The 10911-nt window shown below is 46.9% G+C and overlaps 1 long non-coding RNA gene across 1 annotated transcript; it reads right to left on the bottom strand.

Moving 5' to 3' along the window:
- Window positions 1–6813: 6813 nt before the first annotated feature.
- LOC139005288 (uncharacterized) lies at window positions 6814–10610 on the bottom strand. Its single transcript, XR_011470656.1, has 3 exons — window positions 10577–10610; window positions 9427–9623; window positions 6814–8287 (listed from the first exon to the last, which is right to left on the bottom strand). It is a non-coding gene; the product is annotated as an uncharacterized lncRNA (long non-coding RNA).
- Window positions 10611–10911: the final 301 nt, after the last annotated feature.

The following is a 10911-nucleotide window of genomic DNA, read 5'->3' as shown; positions in this document are numbered from 1 at the left end:
CTAGATCTTTGAAGAAGGCCATTGGTATTTTAATGGGAAGTGCGTTGAATTTATAGATTGCTTTGGGTAGTATGGACATTTTAATGATGTTGATTCTACCAATCCAAGAACATGGTATGTTCTTCCATCTGTTTATGTCTTCCTCTATCTCTTTTTTCAACGTCCTGTAGTTTTCTGAGTAGAGGTCTTTAACCTCTTTAGTTAAGTTTATTCCTAGGTATCTTAATTTCTTTGGTGCGATGGTAAATGGGATTGTTTTTCTAATCTCTCTTTCTGAAAGTTCACTATTGGTGTATAGAAATGCCTCAGATTTCTTTTTTTTTTTTTTTTTTTTTATTTTCCTCTTAAAGTATTACAAAGGGTATTACATAAGTATCCTTCCCCCCCCCCCCCCCCCCCCCGCCCTTGACAAACCACTACCCTCCCTTACCCCCCAGTGTCTTATGTCCATTAGTTATGCTTATATGCATGCATACAAGTCCTTCGGTTGATCTCTTACTCCCCTCCCTCCTGCCCCCCAACTCTCTCTGGCCTTCCCACTGCAGTTTGACAATCAGTTTGAGGCAGCTCTGCCTCTGTATCTATTATTGTTCAAAAGTTTGTAATGGTCTTTATTATCCATGAATGAGTGAGATCATGTGGTATTTTTCCTTCATTGACTGGCTTGTTTCACTTAGCATAATGCTCTCCAGTTCCATCCATGCTGTTGCAAATGGTAGGAGTTCCTTCTTTTTAACAGCAGCATAGTATTCCATCGTGTAGATGTACCACAGTTTTCTAATCCATTCATCTACTGATGGGCACTTAGGCTGTTTCCAGATCTTAGCTATGGTGAATTGTGCTGCTATGAACATCTGGGTGCATATATCCTTTCTGATTGGTGTTTCTGGTTTCTTGGGATATATTCCTAGTAGTGGGATCACAGGGTCAAATGGGAGTTCCATTTCCAATTTTTTGAGGAACCTCCATACTGCCTTCCATAGTGGCTGCACCAGTCTGCATTCCCACCAGCAGTGCACAAGTGTTCCTTTTTCTCCACATCCTCTCCAGCACTTGTCGTTTGTTGATTTGTTGATGATGGCCATTCTGACAGGTGTGAGATGGTACCTCATTATTGTTTTGATTTGCATCTCTCGGATGATTAGTGACTTTGAGCATGTTTTCATATGTCTCTTGGCTTTCTGAATGTCCTCTTTTGAAAGGTGTCTATTTAGATCCTTTGCCCATTTTTTGATTGGATTGTTTATCTTCTTTTTGTTAAGTTGTATGAGTTCCCTATAAATTTTGGAGATTAAGCCCTTATCAGATATGACGTTGGCAAATATGTTTTCCCACGAGGTGGGTTTTCTTGTTGTTTTGTTGATGGTTTCTTTTGCTGTGCAGAAGCTTTTTATTTTGATGTAGTCCCATTTGTTCAGTTTCTCTTTAGTTTCAACTGCCCTAGGAGCTGTATCAGTGAAGAAATTGTTTTGGCATATGTCTGAGATTTTGTTGCCTTTGTATTCTTCTAGAATTTTTATGGTTTCCTGTCGTACATTTAAGTCCTTTATCCATTTTGAGTTTATTCTTGTGTATGGTGTAAGTTGGTGGTCTAGTTTCATTTTCTTGCATATGTCTGTCCAATTTTCCCAACACCATTTATTGAAGAGACTATCTTGGCTCCATTGTATGTTCATGCCTCCTTTGTCAAAAATTAATTGAGCATATTGGTTCGGGCTAATTTCTGGACTCTCTATTCTATTCCACTGATCTATATGTCTGTTCTTGTGCCAGTACCAGGCAGTTTTGAGAACAGTGGCTTTGTAATACAGCTTGATATCTGGCATTGAGATCCCACCTACTTTGTTCTTTCTCAGGATCGTTGCAGCTATTCGGGGTCTTTTTTTATTCCAGATGAATTTTTGGAGAGTTCGTTCTAGATCTGTGAAGAAGGCCATTGGTATTTTAATGGGAAGTGCGTTGAATTTATAGATTGCTTTGGGTAGTATGGACATTTTAATGATGTTGATTCTACCAATCCAAGAACATGGTATGTTCTTCCATCTGTTTATGTCTTCCTCTATCTCTTTTTTCAACGTCCTGTAGTTTTCTGAGTAGAGGTCTTTAACCTCTTTAGTTAAGTTTATTCCTAGGTATCTTAATTTCTTTGGTGCGATGGTAAATGGGATTGTTTTTCTAATCTCTCTTTCTGAAAGTTCACTATTGGTGTATAGAAATGCCTCAGATTTCTTGGGGTTAATTTTGTATCCTGCTACATTGCCAAATTCATGTATTAAGTCTAGTAGCTTTTGGATGGAGTCTCTTGGGTTTTGTATGTATAATATCATGTCATCTGCAAATAAGGACAGTTTTACTTCCTCTTTTCCAATTTGGATGCCTTTTATTTCTTCTTCTTGCCTAATTGCAATGGCTAATACTTTCAGGACTATGTTGAACAGGAGTGGTGAGAGTGGGCATCCCTGTCTTGTTCCTGTTCTTAGGGGAAATGGTGTTAGTTTTTGACCATTGAGTATGATGTTGGCTGTGGGCTTGTCATATATGGCTTTTATTATGTTGAGGTATGATCCTTCTATTCCCACCTTTCTGAGAGTTTTTATCAAAAATTGATATGACTATGTGGTTATTTTCTTTCAATTTGTTTATGTGATGTATCACATTTATTGATTTACGGATGTTGTACCATCCTTGCATCTCTAGGATAAATCCTACTTGGTCATGGTGTATGATCCTTCTGATGTACTGCTGGATCTGATTTGCTAAGATTTTGTTGAGGATTTTGGCATCTATGTTCATGAGGGATATTGGCCTGTAATTCTCTTTCATTGTGATGTCTTTACCTGGTTTTGGTATTAGGGTGATGCTGGCTTCATAGAATGAGCTTGGAAGTGTTCCTTCCTCTTGAATTTTTTGTAGTAGTCTGAGGAGGGTAGGTTTTAGTTCTTCCTTGAATGTTTGGTAGAACTCCCCTGTGTCACTTGTATCTTGGGAGACTCAAAAGCACATGGAGGTTGTAAAACCTGACAGTAGAAAAAGGGAGGGCTTCGGGGTGTCCCGATGGGAGGCTCTTGGTGTGGGGAAGCCGCAGGTCCATTTGTCCATTCAGTGTCTCATCTACAGAACTCCTACGCAGCTGTGGGAGTTGTGAAACCGCAAGGCTGCTGTCATCTTGTCTGATGCTGGAGCTCAAGTCCCCAGGTAGCTAGGAAGGGAAGATGGAGGCACAGTGGGCAAGAATCAGCTGCAACCCTCAGGACAGACCGGAACCCATATCAGTTCTCAGTGCCTCCAGATGATCCTGCAGAAGAAGCTGGTGCCCTCTGTCCTGGTGCTAAACACTCACCTGGCCCAGGAGTCGGAGAAGTGAAGGCTGGGGAAGGTGGACCGGACCGCTTGTAGGCCAGCCAGCTGCCCACGCCGAGGAGTCGGCAGATGAGTAATCATGTGTGAGCTACAAAAGTACATGCCCCAACCTTCTGAGAGTAAAAAATAATGCAGCTGCTGCTTCACTCCTGCCCCTCAAATCTCATGCAAAAATGTCTCTTCTCCTCATTGGGACCTGAAATACACAGGAGAGGGCATTCCCGGAAACAGCTCAGCTTGGCCCGCCTGACTGGCTAAAGAAGCTGCCATAGCAGTTGCTTGAAATGCTAGACGGGCCCCTTACAGTGAACGCACATTTTCATACGCCACAGGGTTCACAAACTACAATGTTAAAAACATAATTGTTGTTATAAATAAATGTATAAAAAAGTGCATACTGAGGTACTGCTCACACACATTTAGGTGTTTAATTAAAGTGCAACGGTGATTGTGTGAGTGTGTGTGTGTGTGTGTGAAGAGAGAGAGAGAGAGAGAGAGAGAGAGAGAGAGAGAGAGAGAGAGAACGAACTGGTAGGAAGTGTGTGTCTCCACTGGGGCTCAGAGCCACTGCTACCTGAGGCAGAGGTGCTAGGACGTATATGTGATGAGGAACTGGACACAGGGACTGGATCCCCAGTGTGGGAGCTGGTTAGCCAGTCTCTGTAGGGCTGTTGTTTTAGATCTGATGCTGGAGCTCCTATAGTCACACCTGGCTTTCCCTTTTTTGCCCCTGGAGAATCTGAAGATTGACAGGTACCATTTTTCCTCCTTCTAAAAAGTAGGCTCTTTTTAACATTTTTCTTTGTTTCATATGGATCCTTTCCTGATATTTGTAACCAGTGAGCTAAAGGTGATCTAAATACCACAGAAGTCTGTATGTGAGAGAAGGGGAGAAGGAAGATGACACAGGCTGGTGGGAGACAGTGCACGTAGAAGCTTCATACCAATGTGTTCCAGTAGGATGAGCTACAAGCTAGGGCCCAGGATCTGGGATACCTAAACTGCCCTACTTATGGAAATGAATTCCTTCCATGACCTAGTCCTAAAGGACACAGAGTCCCCGGTAGAGCTCAAGAAGCTGAGGTCCCAGTGCTAACTCTGTCAGTATATTGATTCAGGGAAAGTCTCTCACTCTCTTCTTTAAATTTTAATATTTTTATTAAATTTTTTTAGAGAGAGAGAAAGAGAGAGAGAAACACTGATGTGAGAACAAATCAGTCATTGGCTGCCTCCTGCACGCCCCCTACCCAGGTTAAGCCCAAAACCTGGGCACGTGCCCTGAACGGCAATCAAACCTTTTGGTGCATGGGTTGATGCCAAACCAACTGAGCCACACCGGCCAGGGCAGGGAAAGGCCCGTTTGGTCTCTGGAAGGCAATTCCTTCACTTCACAAGTAAAAGTTTTTAGATACTTGAAACTTGACAGAGATGTAGTTCAATGATCACCACCATTCTATCAATGGACTGTTGCAGAAGTGAAGATTGTTATCAAGTCTCCCATTAGATGTTCCCTGCAAGGAACCTTTCCTAGGAGCCAGAATGGGTCCATGCTCTGGGCAAAAGTTAGTTCTAGCTGTACAACATTTTATTGGTTTTTAAGAAGGGGTTTTAGACTTAAACTTACACTTAGATGCCACTCTTCTGATGTGTGGGGAGCTCAATTCAAAGCAAGGAATGGAGTCACAGGAAGACTGAATTCGGGCAGCTGTGGGGCAGCCCCATTTTCTCATCTGACACTGTGGGTAAGTCTTTGATCAAAATCCTCTTTCACTGTTGCACTGGGACAAGACTGGCTTTCTTTCTAACGTTCCCTGAACTAGTTAGCGGAAGTGGCCGCAGTTTGGCTTCTTAAGCATTTACATGGCCGTCAGAGTGCAAGACAAGCCTGGTTTGTGTCGGATCCCTAATAGCGAGCTCAGTGCCTCGAAGGCAGTGAGTCCTCAATGTCTGTTTGTTGAATGACTGAGGGGTCAACAGTGGGGTGAAATGTGTCAACTGTATCAGTAATGACCACTTGATAAGCAGATCAAATATAGGCTTTAATAATCCTCAGAAGAAAGAACAGCCAAGATATCCTGAATTCATCACATTATAATAATACATTTAATGACTAAAAAAGAATAGGCATTGCAGAAAATAAGAAAATACAAAGATTTGAAAAGCATCAACCATCTCACCATCTAGAGATGATTCTTCTTCACATTTTTTGTGTTTATATTTTATATGTAACTCAGCAGAATTGGGATTCTCTGATATGTACTAGTGCACTGCTAAATTGTGGTTTAAGAAGAGTTTATAATGACGATATGTTACCAGAGTGTATTTTTTAGAGCTGGAAGCACCTATACATGAAAAAGACACTAGAAGAGGTGAACGGCCACGTCCTCCCAGCAGCAGGAGGGCACAGGCGGGCTCTGCCTCTTCTGAGAATCCAGGGCTGCCTCCCCGTGAGTGCGGACCAGCATGGGCTCCACCTTCATGACGCTCTGTGTGGGCTTTTAAACCAATCTTTCCTCATTTTAGTGTCCCCTCGTGCACTGAAATACAGACCCTTGCAGTCCTGTCTTGTCTTGTTGGTAGTCGAATCCCTCCTCCCTGCAGAGCCTTCTGCCTCTTCCTGGAGCTCACATATCCCTGAGATCTAGATAGGGATCGGAGGGCTCAAATTTCAAAAACCTGAATTAAAGTCCCCTGAGACTGCCCAGGGACAAAGGTGAGAAGGCAGAGGCTGTCTTTTTTGGAGGAGTTCCTCCATTTACACAGAGACCTGCAAGAGCAAGAGGAAGGGGGAGGAAGGGGGCCTGGCCTTTTCTCCTGATTCCTGGCTCAGGCGCCTCTCCTGCAGCCCGGGGCGTGGTCAGCAGAGTGGACGGAGGAGTGTGTATGGGGCAGGGAGGGATCTTCACTGAATTCTGAGCTACGGGAGGACCACGGAGCTGTTCCATCTTGGATGCCTTTTATTGTTTAGTTAGGTATACTCAGATTTAAGAGGCAATAGCCAGGGACCCACACCTTCAGCTCTTGGACCCTCATGGGAGATTGGGGTGACTCCCTCACTTCTGACTATAGGGCCTTCCCACTGGGTCCTCTGGGCCTCCCTGTCTTGGCAAATGGCCCCTCTCTGGGCAGCAGTTCATCCTGCTATATATTAAAAAATCTAACCATCACTCTTGCTTATCACTATCTTAAAAAGTGCATAGATGCGAACTTCCACAATATTATTAGGAATTTGGCTATGTATTGACAAGTATGAATCACTTTGTGCTCCTAACACTCACACAGTCTTTCTACACTCATAGGAAACAATACCTGCACAGCACTCCCCAACCAGGCAGAGGGAGGTCTTACAACACAGTGCAGGGCAGTTGTGGAAAGGAGGCGCACCTTCAGCTCATTGAGAATGTCCCCCCAAGCCCTCCCCCCCCTACACACACACTTCCTCCCCCAGGCTCTCCCAATGCTGAATCGGACAGAGGCAGCCACAAAGAACTGGACCAATATGAGCTCTGAACTCTGGAATGACGCCCCTTTCCTTTATCCTGGCTGCTCAGCAAATGAACAGACTTCACTCCTATGTGTTGTTGTTTTTTTCTCAAAAAAAGGCTACCTTAAAATATGCCCCCACCCTCCGAAGGCAGCGGCCGAGTCAGCAGAAGTGCGTGGGATGCGTGCACATCCTGCATAACTTCTCAGAGGATTGCCCACAGGACGCAGCCCGCCTGCTGGAGTTAATTAACTAGAGCACCTGATGGATAAATAGTCCCCAAACAGCACTTCACAAACTTCAACAGTTCTGTAACGTTCTTGACTGTTGAGGCATCACAAAATAAGAACTTACAGAGGGGAGGAAACAGCGACGGGGAGAGAATATAAAGACGCATAAGAACACTGGAGGCATGGAGACACCCCCCAGGCCGCTGCTTTGTGGAGACGATCCAGTTCTGGCTCTAACGGCTCCGCAGATGTTTGCTTCTGCCGAGGAATGCGATCCGGTCGTACATTCGCTTTTTCTGGTCCTCAGTTTCCCTGTCTGTGAAGTGGATGGCTGTGTTTGTCCTACCCTGTGTCTCCTTCTCACACCCCGCTGGAGGCCCCTCCCCCCTTCCATGTTCGCAGAGATCCCTCTGGGCATCAGGGTCCCCTGCCTGGGACAGGAGCAGTGTCATCCTAGTGGCTTTTATTTGCACTGTGGCATTCTCAGAGACGCACAGAAGAGACTCAAATGGAAACGTGCATGCAGACTGGAAAACAAGTCTGTAGAGCTATACACACAGCCCTCTCCGCCACCCCACTCACAGTCACGGACTTGTACAACCATATAAGTGCATGAACAGACAGGGGACCATTTCCACAGTCATCATTTCCCACTGTGAGGTTATATATCCAGCGAGCCTCGACTTCCCCCATGCCCTCAGCCCGACCTTCACCAGAGGTCATGACTGTGGAATACAAGACTCCAAACACACATGGACGGGGGCGCTGTGCCAGGTGTGGGACACTGGGAACAAGACAGTCCTGCTCGGGAGAGGCTCCCATCTGCTAGCAGACGGAGATGCACACAATCACAGGTCCGTGTGAGGGGTGCTGCTGTAGAAGCGAGTTCAGGAGCTGGCTCCGCTTTTGTCCTCCTGAACCCTGGAAGGGGGCCATTCTCCTCCTTCCATCCTAGGACGCAGTGCAGGCTCAGATACCTGCTTGGTGCAGGTGGAGTGAGCCACGCTGTCTCTGCCGGGACGGCTCTGCTAGTCTCAGTCCTTGGATCCTGCCCTGTAAGTCTGCTTCTCCTCAGGTGTGTCTGGTGGTAGATGTTGAGGGAGGGGGTGGTGAGGCTGAGGAGGAACAGGAGCACGGCCATGCTGAACCCATCCAGGAAGGAGCACTGAGTGAAGAGGTAGGAAAAGTGGGCAGCAATGGCCACAAACTGACCCTGGGGAAGAGAAAGATAAGGACAGAGATGTGAGAGAAGTGACAAGCAGTTGCCACTCCTCTGTCTACCAGCAGGGGGCAGGCCTCCTGCTGTTCAGTCTTCTTCAGAAGGTAAGCTTGATGAAGCCTGCTCCCATTTTTCCTTAAGCCACGATCCTCCTGCCCCGTCTCCTGATTCTGGCCCCTTTGCTCTACTCCATCCATGTTATGTTGACATCGATGATGTCTCAATCCATCCCAGACCCCCTGAGGGACATCTCGGATGTCACCACCATCTGGCTCCTAACACTCTTGTGATGGTCCCCAAACCACAGGGCACCCAGGCACCTGGACGGTGGATCAGTGATCACAGGCTCACAGGATAGAAGTGCTCCAAGCCCAGCCCCTTGTTTTATGGATGATGAGACTAAGGTCTCAAGCATGGAAAGCATTTGCTCCAAGTTCCACCTTCTGTCAGGGAGTTAGGGTTGTTCTAGAATCTGATGAGATGTTTACTGAGTCCCTTGCAAATTGGGAGACTAAGTAAGATAGTGATGAGAAGGGCTAGTACATGGTCTGACACCAAGTTACTGGTGCAGCCAAGAGTAGGACCAGGGCTCAGCCAAAGGCCCTGGAGCCAAAGGGGTCTTCTCCGCAGCTGTAGGAGGGTAAGACATCAATCACATCCACCACAGGTAGAGCTGCATGAGGACCTGACTGGCCAGTCCATAGTACAGGCACATGCAGGCATGGACCAATGAAGTCAGCTTCCTGACAAGAGGAGGCCGCGGAGTTGGGCAAGGAGATCGAGGGGAGTAGGTGGAGCTGAGCATAGCTGTGCTTTGCGTTTTCTCTTTCACGTTTCAGTCCTCCATCCTGCAGACAGCACCTCTGCATGTCCCGCAGAGAAAATCCTTGGGGAGGCCCATCCTGAGGTCTGGCGTGAGCGGTCTGAGGTCATGACCCTGGAGGGGCTAACAGGATGCTACATGAGAGTGTGTGTAACCCCTCTGCACTCCCCGATGGCGTTGAGCACCTCCCATGGCCTCCTCCTCTGCACCAGGAAGGGGGAGCCAGGAGGCTTGGGGGGCAACAGGGATAAAAGGAGAGCAGAGGCCTGGGCTCATGGCCACAGGAAAGGGGACCTTAGAGGATGCACACCTCCCACCCTGGAGACTCAGCCCAGCAGAGAGAGGCTGCCTCACAAGGGCCTGGGCAGGGCTGCCTCAGCTGCGTCACGTATCCTGACCACCTAGCACGCATTTGACTCCAGCCGCCCAGTTGATTAGCATGGTGCAATGGTGGTTGACATGCAGGCTGGTGATCTGTTCTGGCTTCTTTTAGAACATAAGGAAGACCTAGAGAGGAAGAAAAGATGGTGTCAACTGTGGGAGCCTTTTCTCTCCTGACTCTCCTTGGGGGCCTCAACTACCAAGGGTTCTGCCTGTTTTATTGAAAGGGAGGCTAAGACCCAAGGGAAGAAACACCAAACACGTGCACAGCACCTACTACATGCAAGGTACTTTGTGTGCATAAAAATCATATAAACACTTATAATATTATTATATGATTTCTACTCACCTCCATTTTACAGATGTGAAAACTGAGGCAGAGAGTGATTAAGTAACTTGCCAAAAGTTATACAACTAATAGTTGTCCAAGCTGGGATTTGAACGCAGTCTGACTTGAGAGACTGGGATCTTTCCAATATCCTATCCCACGTCCCAGACACTAGGGAGGCTGGGGAGCTCGGTGACTAGGGAACTGGGTGTTGAATACCTGCACAGCCATAAGACAAATTCCCAGGTTCTCTGCTCAGACTCATTTTGGTGAGAGATTGATAAGAGCCCCCTTCCTTTCCTCACTGCCCCAAACTCATGACCTCGCCCCACACCACTCAATCCTGTGCGCCTTCTGGACTCACAAGCAGGGTTTCTTCTCTTAAACACTCGAGGATGGCTTTTGCTGTTGGATGGTCCTTACCACATAATACCATTTTTTTAAAATTATTTTCATTTAATCTGGGGCCCAGTTGCTAATGGGGGCAAATGCCTACCTCTGCAGGTGCATGAATGAAGAGTGGGACCAGTGGGAGCCTGTGGTGATGCGATGGCACACCAGTGAGTGCCCTTCCTCTGCCAGGGAGTAGTGGGACCATGGTTTGCTCTGACATCAGCCTCAGGACAGCCACCTGAGCAAACCCTGAGACCATCCAACACTTTCCTCCAGCGCCCACGCAGGACACTCCATGTACACCACCCCAGACCCAACTGACAGAGATAACCCAGCACCTAAGGGACCAGGCACTTACCATGTCAAGCAATCAAAGGCCTTTGAGAAGAAACACTACCAGCACACGCTTGCCATCTGCTGGTTAGAAGTGCGAGTGCAGCCAGACGTCTCTGTCATGCTGGGGGCACAGCTTCCTCCTGGCTTCAGTCCCAATCCTCACTGTTCCTCTGTGCTGCCTACTCCCACAGTGCCCACCTGTCCGCAGGAAGACACCTGTTAGCATAGGAAAGAGGGAGATGGGACTGGGAGTGATAACATAAGGACTCTCCAAATGTGTCCCGGGCCACAGACATGGAATCTAAGGAGTACAAGGATCACCTGCGATTTTGTTTGTTGAAAAGCACATTCTTAATC

Source organism: Myotis yumanensis, unplaced genomic scaffold (assembly GCF_028538775.1).
Source record: "Myotis yumanensis isolate MYYU_CA2020_CCGP unplaced genomic scaffold, mMyoYum1.0.hap1 SCAF_3, whole genome shotgun sequence".
NCBI classification, from domain to species: Eukaryota; Metazoa; Chordata; class Mammalia; order Chiroptera; family Vespertilionidae; genus Myotis; species Myotis yumanensis.
The sequence above is the reverse complement of the archived record's forward strand: the minus strand, read 5'-3'. Positions and strand labels throughout refer to the sequence as shown.